At 30.1% G+C, this 13657-nt stretch overlaps 1 protein-coding gene across 1 annotated transcript in view; it reads right to left on the bottom strand.

Annotated features, from left to right (window-relative positions):
- LOC111038277 overlaps positions 1-13657 on the bottom strand; it is a 43792-nt gene that overhangs the window by 15684 nt on the left and 14451 nt on the right. The window lies entirely within an intron of this gene.

The raw sequence follows: 13657 nt of genomic DNA on the forward strand, positions 1-13657 counted from the left end.
GTTATAACTTACAATAACAGCTCTCCAAATCATAAGACAAGAAAAAGTTGATTTTTTCAAAGTTATTAGATAAATATAGTATATATTTTAAGGCAGGTAGAAAATTATCCAATCTACGCAAAGATAGCTAGAATTATAGAAGATACATAGATGCAATAGAAAAAACAACAATTTTGTAAAATTCATATCAAACAAAAATTGTTTTTATTAATTTGAAATTCATAATAAATAACCGTATTTTAAATGATGCACATATTGTGATAGGAATACGTTTCCGAAAAAAACAAAGGTCGACAAAACAAAATAAATTCGATACAATGTATAATATGCAGTCGTGGCACATCATATACGCATAGTATAATAATATATGTGTACTGTTCACCGTATACTTCTGTGTAACGTAAAATGTATATATTGTTATTGTTCACATTGTAATATCAAAACTTTGAAATATTAGTCGGTTGTTTATTATTATATCCATTCCGCATAATATACGTACCGCGAGTTTAAGTAATATATCATACGCTATAGTATCAACGGTTGTAGTTTATGCAGAGTGATTATTTTATCGCGGAACATGTCGATAACCCTTAACTTTAGAACCTGACAGCCTAGGTGAGGTTATTTGGATTCACACGTCCTGAATACGACGCTGTGATAGTATGTACATAATATAGGTACCTCCTCGGAGATAATTTTCCTGATAATTCTTCTCCTGTGTAAATAATAAATCACTTGATGCAGACAGTCGTATTGTGTATTCGTCTGGATATTTTATAAGATGCCGTACACACCCACTGACACACCCACGCACACTTTTTCACAGTATCAGTAATTATAATAACTATACAATAATTTATATTAAAAAAAAAACGGAACACTAGCACGATTCAAGAAACGTGCAAAATGTATTGTCGTCGAGTGTACACTAATAAATAACGTATAAATGATTATAGTAATAGTGGGAGTTGTCAAAATTAAACGTTCTGTGTGAACCATTTGATTAATCGAAGCATAATGTATATTACACTCAACTATTAAATTATAATGCATTATATGAAACTTTGTGGGTGTATACGACAATACTAACACTGCCGCTGTTGGAATAACTTATTATAATATTATACAAATATTTTATTATGACAATGCTCCCATAATCTTAGGGACGGCATTTAGTTCTTGAGCGGGTCCGGATGATTTGATAAACACTTTTGAGGTCCAAAAAAAAAAAAAAAATGATTTTATGCATCATTAACATTCAAATTACTTATGTGCTAAATGTTTACCTAATATTATTATTCTGAGTCTACAAAGACAAATAATGAAAGTAAAAAACAACAAGATATTGTTTTTAGTGTTTCTAAAAAAGACAGAAAAATCCAAAACAAAAAGGGTGTTGTGTAATCAGCAAGCTACTTGCTTTTTTAGTTTCCACGATTCAGAATTAATATACGGTCCGCATATAATTGTCAACTTATGTACTATTCAATGGCTATAAATAATAGTATTTCCCAAATTATGTGCCTTTATAATATTAATTATGTGAGTGGTAAGATCTGAACTTTTTATTAAATTATATAAAAAACAGTTTTTCAAAAAAAAAAAATTTGTAATACAAGTGTAATATGTTACTCTAAATTATTTAGAATTAATAATATCATAGTTGTAGTAAGAAGACAAAAATCTCTTTCAATATTTCAGTGTGAATAATTCTATTGAATGTTAAAATAATCAGTCACCTGTATTGTTAGTTTATCGCCTGTTAGTTTTGGACCAGTGTTTCCTAAACTTTTTACTATTAAAATGTAGACCTTTCAGTTTTTGTAATTGAAAATGTAAACATTTTTTTTTAATTTTTAGGAGCGCCATAAATTTTAGTTATATAAAGATAATTTACCATGAACAAATTAATTTGGAAACAACTGCACTTTATACGATGTACTCGGTTAAACTGTTTGTGAGTAAAATTGGAATTTTGACAGTGATTAACATCGGTATCGCAATATTAGTAACATGGATTTTATTATCACATTAATTTTCTGGCAAACAATAATAATGCACGTGGTGCAATGAATCATTATTTATATAGTTGGGGGATGTTGTGTGCCCTCAAAAGGGTATATTATAAGAGTCCTGAGAGGATGTGTTTTGTTCTATAGGCACCTCGTATCCATGACATTGTATTTTACGGATTATTCTACTTTGTACGAACGCATATCATTTGTTTATTTATAAAAATAGGTAGTCATTGATTATCATTTTCATTTTTGTTCTGTTGAGGATATTTTTTGATAGAAAAAATAAGATAATTAAAATACACCTTAACAATTTCAATGTATAGATAAATGCAGTGAAACTTTTTTTCTTCAAAATATTATTTTAAAAAAAAAAAACAAAATAATAGAAATTATATTTTTTCTCTTGAAAAATTGAATAATCATTAATTGTCTATCGACATTACATTCATATGTGCGGGATAGTGTTCAAAATCCACCTACACGTCAATGTACCGAAATTGCCTACACGAAGTGCCGGCTATAGAATATATACACAATCATGATGCATGGTGGTATACCCGTTTTATACTGCATACAATTTATTTAATATTATTATTATTTTTTAATTAATGAAAATAAAGCTCAATGCAGTAACAATGTACAATATTGATTAAATATTTTATATACAAGAGTACATAATTACACGGTGTGGTAATTATATTAGTAATGAATCTCAGAAATAAGCTTAATAAAGTTGGCCTATTAAGTTAGTACCTATGTGGAAATATAAACGCAAAAACAAAATAGCATACAAATAAACGATTATCGGCAAATAAACAATTGCGATAATATTCCAGGTACATCATTCTGCGTATATAGGGCGGTTGCAAGCATAATTAGCAGAATAAACGGGTACAGTAAAATGAATTTGGGATCGTGTGAAACGTGAAGGAATTTTAACATTTAATTGGGTGTGCAAAAAATAAGCGGAATCCATACATCAACTTACGCAGGAATACTAAGTTAACCTCTATGCTTCTATCAATATATCTGATTAGGGTTGAGACCAAGCTTATGCATGACTGGGCAGTAGTCATGTGGATTATTGTGGTCCAATTTTTGGACGAAGTACGTGGAATTCGGAAATTCCCTTTGTACATGCTTTATACGTGAAGAGTCAACAGCTGTGAAAGATTCTCATTGGACTATGTAATATTCTACGTATTCCAAAAGGGATTTAACAAGATAACAGTAAATGGCCTTTAATGAGGCAGATAACTTGAATTCTTTGGAATAGCGAATTTCATACACCAAAGTTTCAGAACTCTACAACAAATCGCTTCAATGTAGAAGTGAACGATCGATATCGGGGGAAAAGTAACACCTAAGCCATTTTTGATATGTGTATTTTATAGAACACCGAAATCTAGTAAAAAGATATGGTGCAGCAGTTTTCTGTAATACATTTCAATCCTATAAATTATTCGCTAGAAAGGTGCACATTTTCTTATAGGTACTAATAATAAATAGTGAAAAAACTTAAGGGGAATAATTACTTGAGATACGCTCAATGCGTCGACAAAAATATTTGATTAAAATCTCTATTGTGACATTATCATATTATTTGCTTAAAAAAAAAAATGTATAACCAACTTTAATTATAAAAACAATTGAATGCGAGGTGGATAATTAGTTTCTTTTGGTTGACTTTTGGTCTTTTGGTTTCTTTTAGTGTATTTTCTCAATTTTCGATTTTTTTAAATTTTTAAACCTGCATTTATATTTCAAGTGACTTACAACAAAAATGATGAAATGGATGTTGTTTAAGTTTTAATATTTATTGTTCACATTACGAGAATATATTTTATACATTTATTATATCATGTTAAACGATACTCAACCGATTTGTTCTACTTATGGATAGTGCCCATATATTATACGTACAATATAACATCATATTACATGGTATATAGTGCATGCATATATATTTTATATCATAGCAAACTTAATTCTAAACACAACGTGTATATAATATATTATAATATATTTAGTTGGAGATAAACTTTCCGAGAGTCACGTGGATACGAGAAAGCCACAACCCCTATAAAAAGTTTGGCTACAAGAAATATGATTTTGAGTTTGTGAATATTGAATAGACGACGGCGTTCGGCCAAACGCTCACAATTTTTCCATGCTAAACTCTAATAATAATAGACGTATACCGAACATTGTGTTTGAACATAAATTATGAGAGAAATGATCTCTATATTTGGTGACATTAACTTTGCAACAGTAAAATAACATCAGCTCTGTAGCCAAAAATTCACAATAGGTAAATTAAATACATGCAAATAGCTTTAAAAGTAATATTATTTAAACACTTAACATTAACAAATAATTAAATTATAACTAAGAAAATTAATTTAATTTTACACTTTTACCATAACATATTATGATATTATTAAGATTGCAAGTTATTTTTAAAAAAATACCACATTCTATTTTATTTCGGACTTTCGCATCATAGGTTTTTTAGAATGTATTTTTTTTTTTTATTTCAATATATTTAAGACGGAGTGTTTAAGTAATTTCATTTAAATTGTTCAACTATGCTCATTAACTAGAAAAACAAAGTCTACATCTCCCTATCAAAATAAAAGTAGGCATCGGAACTGTTGTGAATTTTGTTATTCGTTTATTTGAAAAAATATTGATCACTGAGGATTAAATATATTATGCTGGCAATTAGTGATAATGACAGAGACAAACAAAAATAAATCATAATATCAAACAGCCAAAAATGTTTGTAATATTTACATATTATAGCAATAAAAACGTTAGTACATTTTTATAGTGATCCATATCACAAACAAAATTTGATCAGAGGACTAAGTTTTAGACCAGAATCAAAAGTACTAAAAGTACTCAATGGATTTAAAAAATATATATATGTATATGTATAAACGAACAAAAAATTTGCAAAACTGGCCTTCTCCCATTCAGTTATATTCGTATAATAAAACACTGACCTATGTATAAACACAGAGACGAGTCAATACAAGATTTATAATGCAGCTCAAACGCGTTTACCGTCTTATATAGAGATCGTCTTCGTTAAAAATTAATATATACAACGACCCTAATAAGAAACTTTCCTGTCCACTTAAAAAACTTTAACGACGCGTCTATTGATTTATGAAATTGAATTAAACTTTTAGAAACGCTAATCAAAGAAGTACATTTATTTGACAAAATCACATTAAATAATCGAGATTTTATTTCATTAAAATAAAGGAATTAAATAAATAATGACGGTGCGTAAAAGAGTTCCAAGTTCAGGTATATATTATATAGTATAGCCATATAAGCACTCATTAAAATTGTCAAGTACAATTTTAGTATTTAAATTATTTATATATTTATACCTTTGCACCCTACTCGACGACTTCAGATAATTGATAATGTATAATTTATCCTCTTATTTCATTTGTTTCTGTATATATCGCAATGTTTTTAGTTTTAAAATAATTTAATATGGTGTTTTTTTCCGGCCTAAGCTGGACAAAAGTTGAGTCGGTGGATTACTGAGGTGTACCACGGCGGGGAGAATTTATATGGAGGGTGGATCTGTATGGTTTACTGAGGGATGAATAGATGAGTATATAGTTCGCATTCAGAGATAACCTTGAGTGAGTTTTTATGACATAAAAAAGATAAAATAAACGACGGAGGGTGATAAACAGATAGGTTTGGTATACAATATACATATTACATAAGTACACTCATTTACCGATCAAAAGACATTAATTGTCGACGACATAATTTACACGCGGAGCGACAGTCGTCGTTGTATTTTAGACGTACACCTAGTGTATATTACATTAAAACAGGAGCGTGTTCGAAATATAATATTTACGTACTGTATAATGATAATAGTAATATATGCGATGTTATAGGACTCGCGTTCTGCGAAACATAGTCCGTGTGCAACACACACACACACACACACACACATATATATATATATATATTTATATATAATGTGTTTATGTGGGTGTGTGGGCGTGCGTGAGAAGTAGCACCCAGAATTAAAATAAATTATGCAAGGATACACGTAAAAAACGCTTTTACTCCACTGCAAATTGTATACAGTGTGATCCATTTAACTGGATACACACATTTTTTTGTTCTAAGAAAATACCTAATATTTTCATATACCTAGCGTAGTTCAAAAAAAAAACTAAAGACTAATATTACATGCAAAAGAATACCACAATATAGGTGCATATGTTTTTACTTATTTTTTTATGATAATCTATATCGATACACATTTGTTAGGTATCAAAATAAACACACTTACTACACATTTTGAAAAAAAATAACAAAAAATAGTTTTTTTTTTTTGTTATTTATAAGCATTTAAAATTTGTACGCGTTTACAAAACAATAATTATGATCTACAACTGACGTTCAAAGATGCAATTTTAATTAGAATGTATTATATCATAGAGACCACCACAGTGAAAATATTATGTAATACATATTAGAAACTATATCAAATTAATTTTTCCAAATAAGAAAAATCATATGCCTACAATGTGAAAATGAGTGTTGCCAGTTAAATGTATACGTACTCTGCACAGTATTTCATAGGTATACCAGAACACTGAAGAGTTGTAAAATATATTGTGTTATAATAGGTCATGGAGCAAACAGCGTGTTATAACGACGCGAGTTAAATTATTATTATTATTCGTCGTCGTGAAATCTAATCGTCTCCGCCACGCTCTGCGCCTGCAAATCTGTAGTCTTTGAAGTCAGCTGAAACTTTTGACTTTGTGTACATAAAAACGACGAATAACAATAATAATAATTATAATAATAACAAAGAGGACGACGACGCGAAACAATAATAAAACTAAATTACAGCTCGCGTGAGTACGTAACAATAACAATAATGCAAAGGCTGCGCGCGGGCGCGTACACGCGTCGACATTGAAGTTTTGCGTTAATAATATGATTTTGCCATAATTTTCGCACGCCAGTGCATTATGAAGTAAAAGTGCAAATAATTTTATTATAATAATATACATAATATTATTAGCCTGTAGAGCAAACATTCACAAGGGATAGGTGGTTAACCAGCGCGTGCGTGCTGCCAAAGTTTTCAATCATAATTCATAATTTACGATAAAACGACCCGAAATGTAGGGTAATAGCGCGTTACGTTTACCTCGAATGAATGGTCGGGTGAATAATTAATATCATCATTGGAATATAATATTGTGTTATTATTATTATTATCATCATTATCATCGTCATCGTCATCGTCGTTGCACGTGTAATCGAAAACTCGACGGATGGGCCCATCTTGTGTACGAATTATTTGAGGAGTGAGTAAATTTAGGGATCGTACGACGAGGAGGCAGAACATACGCTTTTATTAGATAATAATTATGCCATGGCAACGTGTAGGTATAATAATAATATTATGTTAATGCGCGATACGAAGGTAATAACCGTGCCGGTGGAGCAACGACTGCCGTAGTTTGTATACTGCTGGTACTGTTTTTTTTTTTATTATTGAAATCAGATATCGTTTCATTTTTAAAAGCTGGAATCTAGCATAGAAATTATTAACTTTTCATTCGACCGAACAAATGACTATAATATAACTGGAATAATAATTGTTTATTCGATTTTAGGTCACATATTTTTAGTATAATATTACTTTGAATTCGTCGACTATACCAACTAATATTGTTCAATTAGATACTTATAAAGTTATGTTCATGCCAACGGCACAAGACTGCATATTTTTCCGTCATTGGAAGTTCCAACAATCAAAACGTTTAATACAATATTTAATCATGCATTCTTGGTAGGGAGTTTATGTTTAAACTATCCATCTTAATTTATTGTCTTGATTTATCCAAAGACTTCTAATTTTTGTATATAATTTATCTCATTTAAATATCATACTTTGATAAATAATTACAAAATATGTACAATTCAAATTTAGCCATGTAAAATATACATATTTCATACAGTTCTCGATTCTAATTTGAAACTCACGTTGCGTTTAAATTCTATGCTCATTGTAAAGTATATAATATTACAAAATAATTTTGTATCATTAACTTACACAGAGTAGATTTCATCGAAAAGCTAAATAGGATAGATTATAGGTATATGATTTATAGTTTGTACATTATTATCGTTATTGTAATTCAATTATCTATGTAATATGTATAGTATGTACAGGTGAGGTAGGAAATAGTGTATTGTGCACAATGTCCGATTTTAATGGCCAATGTAGGTAGGGAGAGAGTCTATATTGTCCGGACAATGTGAATAATGACAAAATAAAGATGGGCAGAGTAGATAAAGTGTTAAAATTATCAAATGAAAATTTGATTTTACAGAGTAGCCCCAATTTAATGTTCAATGACAGTGAAAACAATTGTTTAAAAATGTTATTATGAGCATACCTTTAAAATTATAAATGTATTGTATAAGCTGTTTAAAAGTAATATACTGCGCACTGTTATATGTATATAGTTGTAATTGTTTTTCTTATTATGTGAGTGTCATTTTTTTTTTTTAATAACGAAATTTTATTAAATGTGCATTTCCTATATGGTTCTGGCCAGAGTATTATACTTTTTCCACAAAATTATCTTACTATAATTTATTACCGAAGCATTTTATACAGTATTGACGTTAAATAATAATAATTTTTGCATTACCCAAAATTTATCGTCCATTGTGAACATAGATAATTGTCATTATGCACCTATATTGTTTATATTATACGTATTTTTTTTTTTTTAATTGATCCTGAGCCCGGCAACTGTGGCCATTAGCTATTAGTAGGTACTGTAGGTTTTTGTATTGATGGTTTGTAGGTTTTTGGAACGGTAGGGGGAACACGTGTGTGTTTGTTTTGGCAGAATTTCGAATGGGGTACCCGTAGGTTTCTGCCATGCCCCGAGGGTGGGGGATGGCAGCACTTGCTCTCCGGTCACCGCGACTTGTCCGGAGAAAAATGCCGCCCGGTAGCCGAGGATCGAACCGCGACCGGCTGCGTCGCAGCGGAAGAGTCAGACCACTCGGTCACCTCATCCCCCTATACGTATTTTATATTACGATGTCTTAATGTATTATACACTAGGTCACTACTCTACGCTGTTATAAACGAGACTGTGTCGTCTGTGTGTCTACGTTTACAGGTCGACGCACTGATCAGTTATGTGCCATGCTAGCATAAGCCGTGGGTCGCGCACTCAGGCTATCACACGTCACATTTTTCACGGAGATCGTCTCAATGATAATATAATGTATAATATTGGCTATGTAGTCTGAAAATAGTTTTGATCTGCGAATTACCGTGTAGTATGCTATATATAGTTAAGTTCTTGCCACCAGCGTATTAGAGGAGGGACGCGAGTTACGGGCAGAGGAAACGGTACATTAAATAAAAACTAATCCTCTTAGGCTCATCGTCAACAGCGGTAGAAAAAAAATATTCCAGGAAATTCTTTTTTTTTTTTTATTTTTAAATTTTGTTTTTATTTCTGCAAAGCATATACATATAAGTAGCACGGGAAATAATATGCCCAAAATATAATTCGGACGTTGTATGCATATATATATATTATAATAATACAACTATAATACACGAAGAGGTATTATTATAAACAAATTTTAATTTAACACCAGAAAACAAATTTGGCTCACAAAATTCAACCGTGGGTAATGTTACATCGCCACGAAACATTCACATTATATCATGGAAGAAAAATGAAAAAAAAAACATTCTAACTCGGTGAAAAAAAGTCTTTATAAATCAGTGACAGCCATAAATTGCGTATATTCGAGAGAATTGTCGCTATAATATACGTATTTATATTATAAATGGTTTTTATTTTGTACAAAAGATAAGGTGTAATGAAGTGTCTTTTGTTGTCATTTATATAGTATGTATTATACAAATGTATGCCTGCGCTTTTTATTTTATTTCACGTTTCGTTGCGATCTGCAGTGTGAAATTTTGATACGGATTAATAGCATTTTAACAAAGCATATAATTTATATCTTTATATTGCAGAAACAGAATTTCAAATATTAAGTCTGACACATCTAGCTATTGCATACTTACCAAAAGTGTTAAATTAATTAATGTGTAGTATGTATTTTTTTTACAGAAAAAAATCAACTTTGAACAAATAGCATGTTTTTAAATTTTCGAAAATTTGAAAACTGCTCTTCTGTATAAATACAATATATTATGTTTGTGACATAAAACTTTGGAACTTATCAGGTATATACTTTAGACTCAATATGGCAGAAAATCAATATAATTATCATAAATATTCTAATTTATTGTCATGCGCAATAAAAAAATATTATATGTGAAAACAAATTGTACAAATTCAAATAGCATGGCAACGCCGTATGAACAAAGAACTGGTGAGATATCTGTAGACGACATAAACACCAAATTGAGAAAGAAAGAACATTTTGTATCATTCAAATCGACCAAAATATTCAGCTAGAACTTAACTGTAAGCTTAAAATATTAATATTAATTAATATTATTTCTAATTGTATTTAGATTATTGACGATTCACGGGACATACAATTTGGTTTAAAATCATAGAAAATTACGTTTATAAAATTATCATAATAGTATGTTTTGTTTGTAAAATAACTTTTATATCCTTAGAATATGAAAAATTATTTTTATATTATTCATATAATAAAATATTATAATATTGGTTTTTGACGCTATTATAGTGTTTTGCATTAGATCCATTAAAACATTTCCGCTGTTGATGCTCTAATTTTGATATAAATAGTACATTTGTATATTATAATCTGATAAAGGACGCTTGCAATCTAAGTATATCTCCGTACATTGCATCTCTACGGATGCATACACTGCTATTTACGTGTTTGGAAATGCATATCACCACTAAAATGAGAAAAAAAACAAATAAAACAAAGAATAATTATAAACGAAAATTGGAACTACGGAACTAAAGCGCATTTTATGCTATGAAGAAAAAACATAATTACGGGAAAAAAGTTCAGCAAAATAATTAATTTGGAGTTTAAAAACAAATAAGCATACAACGGCTGAACGTGTCATCGTGTGAAATTATCGCCGCGGTGGCGTCATTTCGATGAAAATGTTATTGAAATAAATAATTTATTTTGATATTAATTTAATTACATTTTTGAAAATACCTATAATGTTAATCGGTGATTTTTATAACCAGTAGGCTCTAGAGGTTTAAAATTATAACATTCAAAGTGGACATTTTTAAAAAATATTAATAATTAAGGAAAATAAAATAGCAAATGTTAGACTTAGACACTCACAACAGTTTCAATTGTGTTAAGCATCAATTCATAACCTAAATTATACATCCTTCAGTAGAATAATCCTCACAAGACGCCATCCAACAACAGTCCAATTAATAATAACACTTCCCAAACACTATTCATAATTAAATTACCTAAGTATTTAAAAAACTTAATAGTTAAGCAAATATTATAATAAGTTTGCAATGTAAAAGTAATAATTTAAACCACTGTCAGACCAACACGGCTACCAGCTGCTGAGGTCTTAGTTTTTGAATAATAGTAATAAAAAAACTGTAAAACCATTTTTTCAATAGTACAATAATATGTACACTTACCTATTATGAATAAAAATTAATTTGTTTCATTTTAATACATAAGGTAATCAACAAAATATAATATCATAAATGTTAAAGACTGTGAAGTATTCCTTAAATCGTTTATCGTCTACAGTATGAAACTCCAAAAAGATATTTTCAATCGTTAGTTAGATTTTTATTTTTTGAAAATTATAATTTACAGCGCCTAGAATAACTTGTCGATACTTGGATTTGATATCATAATAAAATACTAAAAACACTAGTGACGGCTAGTGAGTTTTTAATGAAGTAGTACACATCCAATACAATTTAGCCAATATTATACATATATTAATATATTATAGATTGTGTTATATAATTGTTTACAAAAATTATCAATTGATAATCGGAAATATAATAAACGAGTGAGAGTAAAAATAAATTATAATGAGAAGTCTAAAATAATTCACTAGAAACAATTCATATAATATTGGTTATGCGCACAGTAACAAATGTACACATAAATTCCATTAAGTGATTTGAATTGTTTTAATTTTTACACTTTACAAATGTGCCCAGCGATTGTGTGTACTACTGCACAACTATATACATACCTATAACGTTCCGACGCGGATAACCTACAGGCTGTTTCTTTTATTCTGAGTTTCTATAATATTTATGTTTTGAAACATAATCTTAACAACGCTACAATAGGTAAGTACTTATAGTTGAATTATTATGATTTATATTTTCAATTTTTCAATTTTTCTCGAGTTCGGGTAGTTAGTGCACGTTCACTTGTGCGCGTATTATTACACAAGAGGCGCCCCTGGATAACACTGAACGAGTATTCCTTTTTCACGTAAACGGGTATTAGTATAATTACATCACGATAACGCGTACAACGACCTAGAAAACAGTTTATTATAATAATACTGTCGTCGTATCGTCGTATTGTATGTTTTATTCGATTATGCGAGGTGTGCCCGTCCACCCACCCTCAAGTGATGCTGCAGCGGTAATGTATTTTCGAAACTGTTAATACCCGTCATCGTTATTGTCGTTAAACATTCACCGGAATATTATTATTACTGTTATGCCGTCATTCCGTTTGAGGGAACATAATAATAATATCGCTGCACGCGTCACTTAAACGACATTTTACAAATACACAGATAAACCGATTTGGACGCTTTCGACTATAATATGTTTTCCGACTTGTTCCGATTGCTCCGTTCGGCAGTGCCCTCATAACTTGCAACGCAGTGGCGTAGCACTTAGTATGGGCTTACCCAAAGTTCACTTCGCCTTAAATAAGGTCGTTAATCCAACTTGTGACGCGTGCAGCGAGGAGTGTTACGACAAAATATCGGCCATCGACACCCTCGGTCGTCGTGCTGCTCGCGTAAAGCTACCAGACGTTGAACGCAGTCCTTCTTACCGTGTGCTATTAAATATTCACAATGGTTTTGTAGATTATGGTGTTATGTATTATTAATATTTCATGCGCAGCGTCTGTAAACGCTGTAAATTTTAATTATTAGCGATTATGAGACGATGCTAAGGGTACTTACGGTCCTATATATTATACCATACATATTTATAAAATAGCATGTTCGGTCGTTATACAATATAAGTTATAACAAACCAACTTGATACTAAAATCCCATATTTATAAGAGCAAGTCGCTCTGGTGTACAGTATATATACCGTTTCGAGTTAACCTAGTCATTAAGTAAATAATCAACTGAGTATAGATCACTGTAATGGATTATGTGTTACGTTTAAATTCAATGGTAAATTATTCTTCTATAATGTTTATTTACATCACTAATAGTCATTTATTTTTCTATTAGTAATACGAGTAATTTGGTTGAAGTAATCTATAGATTGAACTTATTTTTCCCAAAAATTTGAAAACTCGAATAGCTGGCTAAAAATTAGTCTAAAAGTTTTTATTTTTTAAAAGGGCATTGTCTGTAGAAAATAATA

Source organism: Myzus persicae, unplaced genomic scaffold (genome assembly GCF_001856785.1).
Source record: "Myzus persicae strain clone G006 unplaced genomic scaffold, MPER_G0061.0, whole genome shotgun sequence".
In the NCBI taxonomy this organism is placed as follows: Eukaryota; Metazoa; Arthropoda; class Insecta; order Hemiptera; family Aphididae; genus Myzus; species Myzus persicae.